Below are 11,816 nucleotides of genomic sequence, written 5' to 3' on the forward strand. Positions count from 1 at the left end.
ACTCTCTGCAGCCCTATGAACTGTAGCACCCCATGCTTTTCTGTCCACGAAATTCTCAAGGAAAGAATACTGGAGTGAGTTGCTATGTCCTCCTCCAGGGGATCCTCCTGACCCAAGGATCAAATCTGTGTCTCCTGTGGCTATTGCATTGCAGGCAGATTCTTAAACACTGAAACACCAGAGGAGCGCCTTCCATGTCCTAGTTATTGTAAACAGTGTTGCAATGAACATTGGGGTACATATGTCTCTTTCAATTACTGTTTTCTCAGGCACAGTATGTGATTGTTGGGTCATATGGTGGTCTTATTCCTAGTTTTTTAAGGAATCTCCACACCATCTTCCCTAGTGGCTGTAGCAATTTACATTCCCACCAACAGTGCAAGAGAGTTCCCTTTTCTCCACACCCTCTCCATCATTTATTATTTGTAGGTATTTTGATGATCACCCTTCTGACCAGTGTGAGGTGACACCTCCTTGTAGTTTTGATTTGTATTTCTCTAATAATGAGTGATGTTAAGCATCTTTTCATGTGTTAGCCATCTGTATGTCTTCTTTGGAGAAATTTCTATTTTGGTCTTCAGCCAACTTTTTGATTGGGTTGTTTGTTTTTCTGGTATTGAGTGCATGAGCTGCTTGTATATTTTGTAGACTAACTGTAGGATTCTTGCCTGGAGAATTCCAATGGAGTCTGACAGGCTACAGTCCATGGGGTCACAAAGAATTGGACACGACTGAGTGACTAACACTTCCACTTCTGACTTTTTTTTAGTCCTTCAAACTTGAAATAGGTTAGAGGGGCTTCTAGGCTCACTTTTCCTGATTTTAACTGAAAAGGTAGTCTATTTCATTTATTTATTTTACCTTATCAAACTGCTTTTTGCATATAATAAGATGAACCAATTTTAAGTTTGGTAAATTTGGCAAATTATACATCCGTACAGTCATCACCAAAATTAAGATACAGACTATTCTTGTCACCATCCTGCCCCCAAAGTCCCTCCTAACTCTGCAGTCAACTCCAATCTCTACCCAAGCAGCTGCTGACTGGACCCCTGACACTATGGATTTAGTTTCACCTGTTGTAAAACTTCATGGAAATGCAATCATACTTATATATCCTTTTCTGCCTGGCTTCTTTTGCTCAGAATGTTTTTGAGATTCATCATTGTTGTTGCATATATAGTTTTTTTCTTTTTAAATTACTGAATATGATCTCTGAATATTCCACATGTTGTTTATCCATTCATCTGTACATAAGTGGATGCTTGGTTTTTTCCACCTTGGTGCTATTACAAATAAAGCTGTTATGAATATAGTTTACAGACTCTTTGTGGGCATAGATTTTCACTTCTCTTGAGTAAACACCTAAGCCTGACTTATATGGAAATTTATGTTTAAGTTTACAGGAAACTGAAAAACTGTTTTCCAAAGATGTTATAGTATTTAACACTCCAACAGCAGTGTGGGAGAGTTCCAGTTGCTCCGCACCGTTTCCAACACTTGATATTTTTAGTCTTTTCCAGTCTTAACATTCTGGTGGACCTGGGTTCACTTCCTGGGTCAGGATGATCCCCTGGAGAAAGGAATGGCAACCCACTCCAGTATTCTTGCCTGGACAACTCCATGGACAGAGAAGCCTGGCAGCCTCCAATCTAGGGGGTCACAAAGAGTCAGACATGACTGAGTGACTAACACACACACAGGTTGGTAGTAATGTTTCATTGCAGCTTTAATTTGCATTTTACTAATAATTAATGATGTGTTCACGTCTTTATCTTCCTGTCCTCACTATATATATGTGTGTGTGTATATACATATATATATATATTCCAGTGGTCATGTATGGATGTGAGAGTTGGACTGTGAAGAAAGCTGAGCAGCAAAGAATTGATGCTTTTGAACTGTGGTGTTGGAGAAGACTCTTGAGAGTCCCTTGGACTGCAAGGAGATCCAACCAGCCCATTCTGAAGGAGATCAGCCCTGGGATTTCTTTGGAAGGAATGATGCTAAAGTTGAAACTTCAGTACTTTGGCCACCTCATATGAAGAGTTGACTCATTGGAAAAGACTCTGATGCTGGGAGGGATTGGGGGCAGGAGGAGAAGGGGACGACAGAGGATGAGATGGCTGGATGGCATCACTGACTCAATGGACATGAGTCTGAGTGAACTCTGGGAGTTGGTGATGGACAGGGAGGCCTGGACCCCCCCTGTCAGGGGTCCAGTCAGTCTGTATCTTAATTTTGGTGATGACTGTACAGATGTATAATTTGCCAAATTTACCAAACTTAAAATTGGAGGCTGCGATTCGTGGGGTCACAAAGAGTCAGACACGACTGAGCGACTGAACTGAACTGATATACATATACATATATAGTGTATATTCAAAAAACTATGTATAGTGTACATTCAAAAAACTAAGATCATGGCATCTGGTCCCATCACTTCATGGCAAAAAGATGGGGAAAAAATGGACATGGTCATAGACTTTATTTTCTTGGGCTCCAGAATCACTGTGGACAGTGACTGCAGCCATGAAATTAAAAGACACTTGCTCCTTGGAAGAAAAATTATGACAAACCTAGATAGCATATTAAAAAGCAGAGACATTACTTTGCCATCAAAGGTCCATATAGTCAAAGTAAAAACCAAAAGACTATGGTTTTTCCAGTAGTCATGTATGGATCTGAGAGTTGGACCATCAAGAACGCTGAACACTGAAGAACTGATGCTTTCAAACTATGATGTTGGAGACTCTTGAGAGTCCCTTGGACTGCAAGGAGATCCAACCAGTCAATCCTAAAGGAAATCCTGCATATTCATTGGAAGGAATAATGCTGAAGCTGAAACTCCAATACTTTGCCCACCTGATCTGAAGAGTCAGCTCATTGGAAAAGACCCTGATGCTGGGAAAGATTCAGGGTAGGAGGAGAAGGGGATGACAGAGGATGAGATGCTTGGATGGCATCACTGACTCAATGGACATGAGTTTGAACAAACTCCAGAAGATAGTGAAGGACAGGGAAGCCTGGAGTGCTGCAGTCCATGGGCTTGCAAAGATTTGGACACAACTGAGTGACTGAATAGCAACATAGTGTGTGTGTGTGTGTGTGTGTGAAGTGTATGTTCAAATCTTGCCCACTTTTTATTGCCATTTGTCTTATTTTTAAGTTTTGAGAGTTCTTCAGCTCTCTACGAATTCAGGATATGTCCTTTTCTGGGTGTATGTATTGGAAATATTTTCTTCTGATATGTGTCTTGTGTTTTCATTTTCTTAGTGGTTCCTTTGTAAGTTCAGAAAGTTTTGATTTTAACAAATTCCAATTTATAAGTTTTTATGGAGGGGGTTTTGGTCTGTCTACAAAATTTTGGCCTGACCTCAAATCTCAAAAAATCCCTACATTTTCTTCTAGAAGTTTTATAAGTTTAGATTTTACTCTAGGCCACTGACCCACTTTGAGTTTATTTTTGTGTACAGTCTGAGTAGTGTCCAAGATTCTTTTTTTTTTCTCTATTTCAATATCCAGGTGTCCCAGCACTACGTAATGACAGTTCTGTTATTTCCTCATCAAATTACCTTGACACTTTTGTCAAAGATCAATGGATTCTGTAAATGTTGGCTTATTTCCTAACTCCCTTTTTCATTCTACCAACCTATTTGTTTATCCTTATACCAAGGTCACAGTCTTGATTATTTAGCTCTGATGTAATGCTTTAAAATCAGGAAATGGAGGCCCTCCAAATTTATTTTTGTTTTTAAGCATTATTTTGTCAATTCTAGGACAAATGTATTTCCATATATCCATTAGAATCATTTTCAGTTTCTACAAAGAAGTCCTGGGGCTTCCATTGTATCTAGAGATCAGTTTGGGGAGAAATGACATCTTAACAATATGAGTTTTCTAGTTACAGAATATCCTTTTTTTTTAATTTTGGTCAAATAGTGTGTGCATTTATTCAATAGATACTTATCAAGATCCCTCCACAGATCACACCCGGGGAACACAAAGATGAATAAGGCACAGCCCCTGTCCTTGGGGAGTTGATAGGGCCATAGGGACTATGTACAGTTTTTTATCCTTTTTTTTTTAATTCTCTAAATTTTTTAGTTTTCAATGTATGTATTGTACACATGTTTTATTAAATTTATCCCCCAGTATTTCAAACAGCCTGTCTTAGAAGTTGTCTACTGGAGAAGGCAATCTTCCATTACTTATTAATTTTATTAGCTTAATTCCCAGAATAACAATTTCTTCAAATTGATGGCAGTGGAGGAGGGGTGGTACTGGGGGAAAGGTCATTCCCATGGGAAACATTTTTCTGTTACAAGATAATTCCCTGCCTGTATGAGAAAAAGAGATCTCTGGATGAAAGCTCACTCCACCCCACTTATCAGAAGGTCAATACACACACATCAAGGGAGACTGCAGATGTGAGCAAATGTAGATGTCAATAATGAAGCTACTTACTAAGGTAATTAGGTCTTTAAAGCTGAAAGCAGCTCTTTTATGGATTACCCAGTCTACAGATCTAATGGGAGTTACCACTAAAAAATTATCTCATTTGGACACTTTGAACTTTTTTTCCTAGGGCTAGATATTTCTTTTCACAAAATTTCCATATTTCAGTTTGAACTGGTGATAGCATTTGTGCAATTAAAGAACACTTGTAGAAGACTAAAGATTAAGAGAAATGTTTATCAGCAGAACTTTATCTAAATGCACAAAATTCTCTTGAAAACATTTTCAGGAAATGTAACCACCTCACTCATCTTTTTGCTTTCCACAGAAAAATATTGATGATAAAGATGAAACTATGATAAAGAGGAGCCATCAGATATTGTATTATTCCTCTCACCAAATTCCCTGATGGGCAATTTATAGATTTTCCTTCATTTAAAAAGTAGATTATTCAAGATTCTTGAAAGAATTATATTACAAATATAACAATACCACATTAACTTACACAGTGCTTCTTCTTTAAGATCAATGATTTCCTCTTAACTATCAAATTTGATAAAGAAGGATTAGGTGTTATTATCAAATCATGAAAACAACCCTAGAGACAATGCAGAGAGCAATCTGAAATGTTACACGGAGACCTGGTTATGTGTTGTTGTTTTCCTTCCCTTTCTTCTTTCCTTCCCTCTTTCTCTCTTTTAAATTTTGGGCTTTCAAAGAAAAACCCAGAAGCCACAAATATTTAAGAAATACCAACAACAATTATATTAACTGCTCTGTTTCAGGAATAAACATTGCAACTCTATAACTTCATACTCCTCCAAGGTCGAATTACTGTCCCCATCTTACAAAGAAATGAGCTCATGGAGCCTAGTGGCATGCCCAAGGTCACATGGCCAACTGTGGAAACAGGACTCAAATCACAGAACCAGCTCTCACACAGCTGCCTCTAAAAGCAAAATATTTCATTAATTCAACAAGTGAAAAAGTTGGTTTAAAACTCAACATTAAAAAAATGAAGATCATGGCATCCAGTCCCATCACTTCATGGCAAATAGATGGGAAACAGTGGAAACAGTGAGAGACTTTATTCTGGGGGGCTCCAAAATCACTGCAGATGGTGAGTGCAGCCATGAAATTAAAAGACGCTTACTCCTTGGAAGGAAAGTTATGACCAACCTAGACAGCATATTAAAAAGCAGAGACATTACTTTGCTGACAACAGTCCATCCAGTCAAAGCTATAGTTTTTCCAGTAGTCATGTATGGATGTGAGAGTTAGACTATAAAGAAAGCTGAGCACTGAAGAATTGATGCTTTTGAACTGTGGTGTTGGAGAATCCTCATGAGAGTCCCTTGGGCTGCAAAAGGCTTAAACCAGTCCATCCTGAAGGAAATCAGTCCTGAATATTCATTGGAAGGACTGATGCTGAAGCTGAAACTCCAATACTTTGGCCACCTGATGGGAGCAACTGACTCATTTGAAAAGACCTTGATGCTGGGAAAGATTGAAGGCAAGACGAGATGGGGATAACAGGATGAGATGGTTGGATGGCATCACTGACTTGATGGATTTGAGCAAGCTCCAGGAGTTGGTGATGGACAGGGAAGCCTGGCGCTCTGCAGTTCATGGGGTAGCAAAGAGTTGGACATGACTGAGCGACTGAACTGAATTCAACCATAGGGTGAATAAAAAGGGAGACTCTAGCATGGATTTTCACAAGTCTTCCAACCTGCATGTATTTAGGAACCCACACATACAGAAAAGGCAGCCGTGCATCACGAAAGTGCACAGAGCTGAGGCTGGGAGTTACCAAACCAGATTGTCACAAAATCAAAGGAAAATCTTTAAACCTGTTCCTTTCTTTCTTTTCTTTTTTAAAAAATCTGTTTCTTTATAAGTAAATGCAGATATTGGACTTCATGCTTCTAAAGTCTATTGCAACTCTAGATTTTACCCCCCAAAAATGTGCCTATTATTACAGGGGTAATATTCTTTCCTCTTTTGAGTCTTACATGAGTAATCTTTTCAACTCATATCAGAGTCTTTGGAAACATCAAAGATGTATAAAGAAGCTGGAGTCCAGGCAGTTCCCCTCTTTCCTGGGTGACCTCTGTGGACTGAGCCTCCAGGAGACACTCCCAGCAGCTGCTTCCACTGAGGCTGAGATGACCACAGAAGGTGGGCATGAAAGTGGCCCCCATCAATACTTCTGGTTTCCTGTTGACCAGGAGAGCCCAGGGAAGGTGGCATGTCTATAGCCCGAGGAGGTTTGGAACCCAAATGGTGTATCTGCTGCTCCACACTGCAGCCTGTCACCTCCATCACCAGCACCCCTGGCCTAAGTTCAAATCCCCAGCTGAGACCATGAACGTCAGCGGTTACCAACTCAGTAGCAGCCTAGCCTGCCACTCCACAGGGGCACCCAGAGGATACCCCAGGCATCTTTTCACCTGTTCTCTGCTGTTAAAAATGTCCAGTGAGACCACCTCAACACCCCCCATAGCCTTCTTGAGCAAGAAAAGAGAGGGGGGCATAAAAAACGAATGACTAGTGCTTAACCAAACAAACAGGGTCATTCCAAAGAGGCTGTCACTCCATCTATGATCCAGATTTTGAAGAGTTGGAATGTTTAAACCAGAAGTACAATCCATAGGGTTGCAAAGAGTCGGACACCACTGAAGTGACTTGGCAGAACACACAGAAATGTGAACAAGAGTGACAAAGATAGCTCCAGTTGGCAAGCCTATGATACCCCCATCAATCAGCGAGGTGGGACTCATGAAGAAGTACAGATAAGCTAGGAAGAAATCGATGCTCCATCTTCTCTACACATCTGATTGTACTGCGAATGATTTTGTGACTTCATAACAATTTCAGAAGTTGAGTTTCATTATAAAAAGCTGCTGCTGCTAAGTCACTTCAGTCGTGTCCAACTCTGTGCAACCCGAGAGATGGCAGCCCACCAGGCTCCCCCGTCCCTGGGATTCTCCAGGCAAGTACACTGGAGTGGGTTGCCATTTCCTTCTCCAATGCATGAAAGTGAAAAGTGAAAGTGAAGTCATTCAGTCACGTCTGACTCTTAGCGACCCCATGGACTGCAGCCTACCAGTCTCCTCCGTGTATGGGATTTTCAAGGCAAGAGTACTGGAGTGGGGTGCCATTGCCTTCCCCATAATAAGCTAAAAAAGGACAAACAAAACAAGGAACCACCCTCTTCGCAAAGTCAAGTTCAGCTCAGACGCTTTTCTGAGTATATAACATACTCAAGCCTTTCTTAGGCTTGTAAACACATGTTCTGAAAGTTAATGGAATTTGGGTGACAACTTATCCACCCCTGAAGAGTTCCATAACATTTCCATTTAATGAAATCTTTAGATAAGTGAGTTCTCAGTTTCAATTTGGTTGTTAGCATGGAGGAAAAAGAAAAACTCACATCACAGAAGCACTACAATCAGAAAATTAAACATTAAGGGGAAAAGCCATTTATTAAAGTGTAGCCTTTTATGTCAATTAGAATTTTGGTCTGAAATGTAAAATAGAAAAAGTGAGCTGTGCTGTGAACTGCCAAGGAATTGCCTTTATTCTGCCAAATGCTCCAGATGCTTTTCTTACAGGAATACTTCCATGTCTCACTCGCACTTATTTCCATGCATCCAACTCAGCCAGGCCCGGAAACAGGTAGTCTGCTAATCCACCAAATGTGATTTTTAAATGACTCCATCTTATCTCAAAGTGCAAACCAAGCAGGACAAGTAGGGCCACGTACTTCTCTTTCTTTTTTTAAACCTCAGATTTGGAACTTCTGTTAAATCAGTTTAAAACAGTTAATGACATTTGTTACTAAGTGACCCAAGAAACCAGGAAGAAAAAAAATATGGTCTAGGCTTGTCAAACAAAGCATTAAATACTTAGGAAATGTTTCAATGTTAATCTTTGTACTGTCATGCAAGTGATTTATCTTGAAAGCTGTTTGTCTTGTGGAAGACATCTTATTTCAGAAACGGGTCCAGTAATAGCTATACCATAGTTTATACATCTTGTTCCAAGGTGTCACTGCTAAATGTCTTTTTATTCAGTGGCCATTCATTGAGTGTTTATACGCTGTGGCATCTTGGGAAGCCTGCATTCTCTCAGGATAAAAGCCTATAGAGGCAACAAGGGTGCAAACAAAGGGGTGGGTGGGAGACAAATTCCAGGAGAATCAACAGAATTTTTTGTCAAACCACCGTGTGTGTGTGTGTGCTGTGACTCAGTTGTGTCCGACTATTTGCAGCCCCTAGAGACTGTAGCCCACCAAGCTCCTCTGCCTATGGGATTTGCCAGCAGGAATACTGGAGTGAGTTGCCATTTCCTCCTCCAGGAGATCTTTCTGACCCAGGGATCGAACCCACATCTCCTCTGTCTCCGGTATTGCAGATTCTTTACCCCTGAGCTACCAGGGAAGCCCACTGTCAAACCAGGTAATGTGATGAATTAATATTCTGACACAGCTCCTGGTTTCCAGTTTGTTGAGGGGGGTCAGGTGATGCCATTCAATGGGATGAGGAATATCAGGGAGCATAAAGGCTACCCAGCTCCACGTCACCCCAGCATGAGTTCCAAGGAGCAGCTTGTACAGAGAGGCACATGTGGGAGGCAACCACAGTCAGACTGCACTGTGGGTCTTCCCAAATGGAAACCTTTGACCCAGCTTCAGAGCCAGTCAGCGTGAACGCTGGCTGGCAGCAAGTGCCCGGGGTGGTGAGAAAGCCTCCTTCTCAGACAGGCCCCTAGCCTTGGATGACAGCACTGCACACACTGGCCCTGCTGTCCAGGCTGACGCTTTTGCGTCCCTCTGACTCTCAAAGGGCACTCACAGGTTCAAGGGCAAACACGTGGAACTGAGAGCCTGGGGCTTGGGCGCCCCCTTAACTCTTGCATCTGAAGGAATCAGTCTTGTGCCTTCTACACCATCTATGACATTGGCAGCCACACTCGCTGTTGATTACAAGAGTCTGAAATACCCCCTATCGTTTCTGGATGTGGAAACAGATAACATGTGGGGTAATTGGTTGGAGTGAATGCTAGAGGATAAAAAGAAATGTCCAACTTCTACTGATGTCAATGAGAACTCATTTCCTATCTTATTTATAGTGGGTGTCTGTGGGGTGCATTCTGAAAGGATTAATGGTTGAACAAGACTGCAGCCCTGTAACTCCAGTGACCCCATTTTAACTTCACAGTGTAAAGGTACCGACAGGTTAGAATTTTGAAAGATGAGTATTTATTTAGCAGAAGATTCATCCTCCTGGTTCTGGTTGTCAGAAAACAATGGCAAGAAGGCCACCAAGTTCATAGAATTGATTACAGACACATTTTTAAATAGTGTTAACTGTTAAACAGCCTTCTACTGAGATATGAAGCAAATGTCTATTTGGAGAATTTTAAGGTAAAATTTCCTGCCTTCAGTAACAATCAGTGCTGATAGTGTCCTAAAGTAAATTCAGATCATCTCCTAATCCTGACCAAAAGGCTTCAGCTCTGCCCCAAAATGCCAGCTCTTTCTTGGCAGAGAAGGGAAACCAGTTGAAAGTTATTCAGTAAGAAAGGGCTATTTTGTACATTTGTTATATTCACAATAAGGGAATTTTTCTATCCTGTCAACATCAGTATGTCTACTTGGTAACTTTTATAGTTAGAATTATAATAAAATAATAAGTAAAGTTTACCATGTTTATTTTGATCTAGGAACTTGGGGAATGTAGATAAGGTCAGATGATCTTCCTTGAGAGAAATGCTGCACAATGTCGGCAGTGACCACGCATTTAGATTTTTTCTAGAATGCTAGCAGTTACTATACAAAGGTGTCTTGAATACGTCCCTGGCATTTCAGCTACACTCCAATCCTCCCAAGAAACTCACAAAGTAGACATTGTTACCGACAGAGACCAGAGACCCCAAGGACTCACATGACCGATGCAAAGCCACACAGCCGGCTTTGAACAATGTTGCCATTGGGACCCTAGTCCATCTGGCCTCCAAGCCAGTTCTCCCCAGTAAGCAAAATGCCTCCTTGCCTTTACATTTTCCTCCTTTGGGGCTTTTCCTTGAATTTCCCTTCCCGACAACAGTGAAACCATCCGCCCAGGGATCTCAGACCCTCAGGGTCCTGAGCTGAGCTGCCAGGCCTTATTTGGTTCACATTATCCACCACTTCGCTGTTTATTCCTTCTCCCTCTAACCTCTTCCTTTTCTCAAGCTGAGAGTAGAACAAGCAAGCTATTTGAATCCCAATAAAATATGTTTTACACCATTTGAGGAGAAGATATTTGTATATTCCTTGGTAGTGCTGAATATACACTCAGATTATTAAAATAGTGGGATGCTAACTATTAGAGCAAAATTAATAAACGCAGCCTTCCTGTGTGAAGTCAGGTCCACACTGGCTCTCTAATCTCTCCCATGGGTAACCTATTTTAAAAATGCTCTTCCGATTAATCCCACATATCCATGGGGATAATCCCAAGGAGAGGATCATCCTTCTCTGCTCAGCGTAATCAGCCTGACTCTTCAGTGAGTCACAATCCAAGGGCCTAAACTCAACCGAGAGAGGCCACCCTGCCTGCCATCACTTTCCCCCTGGCTGAGGTTTCCTTCTGTCCCCGGACACAAAGTTCGCCTGCTCTGTGAGCATGTGAGGCTTAAAATAAGGAATGTGTTTTATTATAAATATCTTCTGTGAACTCTCTCTCATACTAGATTTTGCATCTTGAGTAAATGCAGACTCCATCCTGATGCTTTCACTCTACTAAGAATCTCTATCCTCGTAAGACTGTCTGCCTTCTGACCTTCGGGGAAAAGCAAACCTATTTCCTGTCACCAGAACATGTCCCTTCCTCCCTTAGGATGGTAATTGCTTGTGCGCCTTGCTCTCTCGCTAAACAATTCATCCCAAGATCAGGCAGTTACAATCCTGCTCATTCACCATCACAGCTGTGATCTATTTCTTTCCTTTCACCGAGTTTCTCGTTTATGCACAATATGATTTCATTCCAATTTCATTCTTGAAAGTGTTAGTCGCTCAATCGTGTCTGACTCTGAGATCCTATAGACTGTAGCTCACCAGTATCCTCTGTCCATGGAGTCCTCCAGGCAAGAATACTGGAGTGGGTTGCCATTCCCTTCTCCAGGGGATCTTCCCGACCCAGGGATTGAACCTGGGTCTCCTGCATTGCAGGCAGATTCTTTACTGTCTGAGCCACCCCGGAAGCCCTAATTTCCATCTTAACCACAGTTTATTCTTTGCTCTGTCATCCACTCGTCACCTGCCTCTGCAGATACGCACAGCCACGCTGCAAGGTAATGCTTTTCCTCAC

Source organism: Oryx dammah, unplaced genomic scaffold (genome assembly GCF_014754425.2).
Source record: "Oryx dammah isolate SB20612 unplaced genomic scaffold, SCBI_Odam_1.1 HiC_scaffold_19, whole genome shotgun sequence".
Classification (NCBI taxonomy): domain Eukaryota; kingdom Metazoa; phylum Chordata; class Mammalia; order Artiodactyla; family Bovidae; genus Oryx; species Oryx dammah.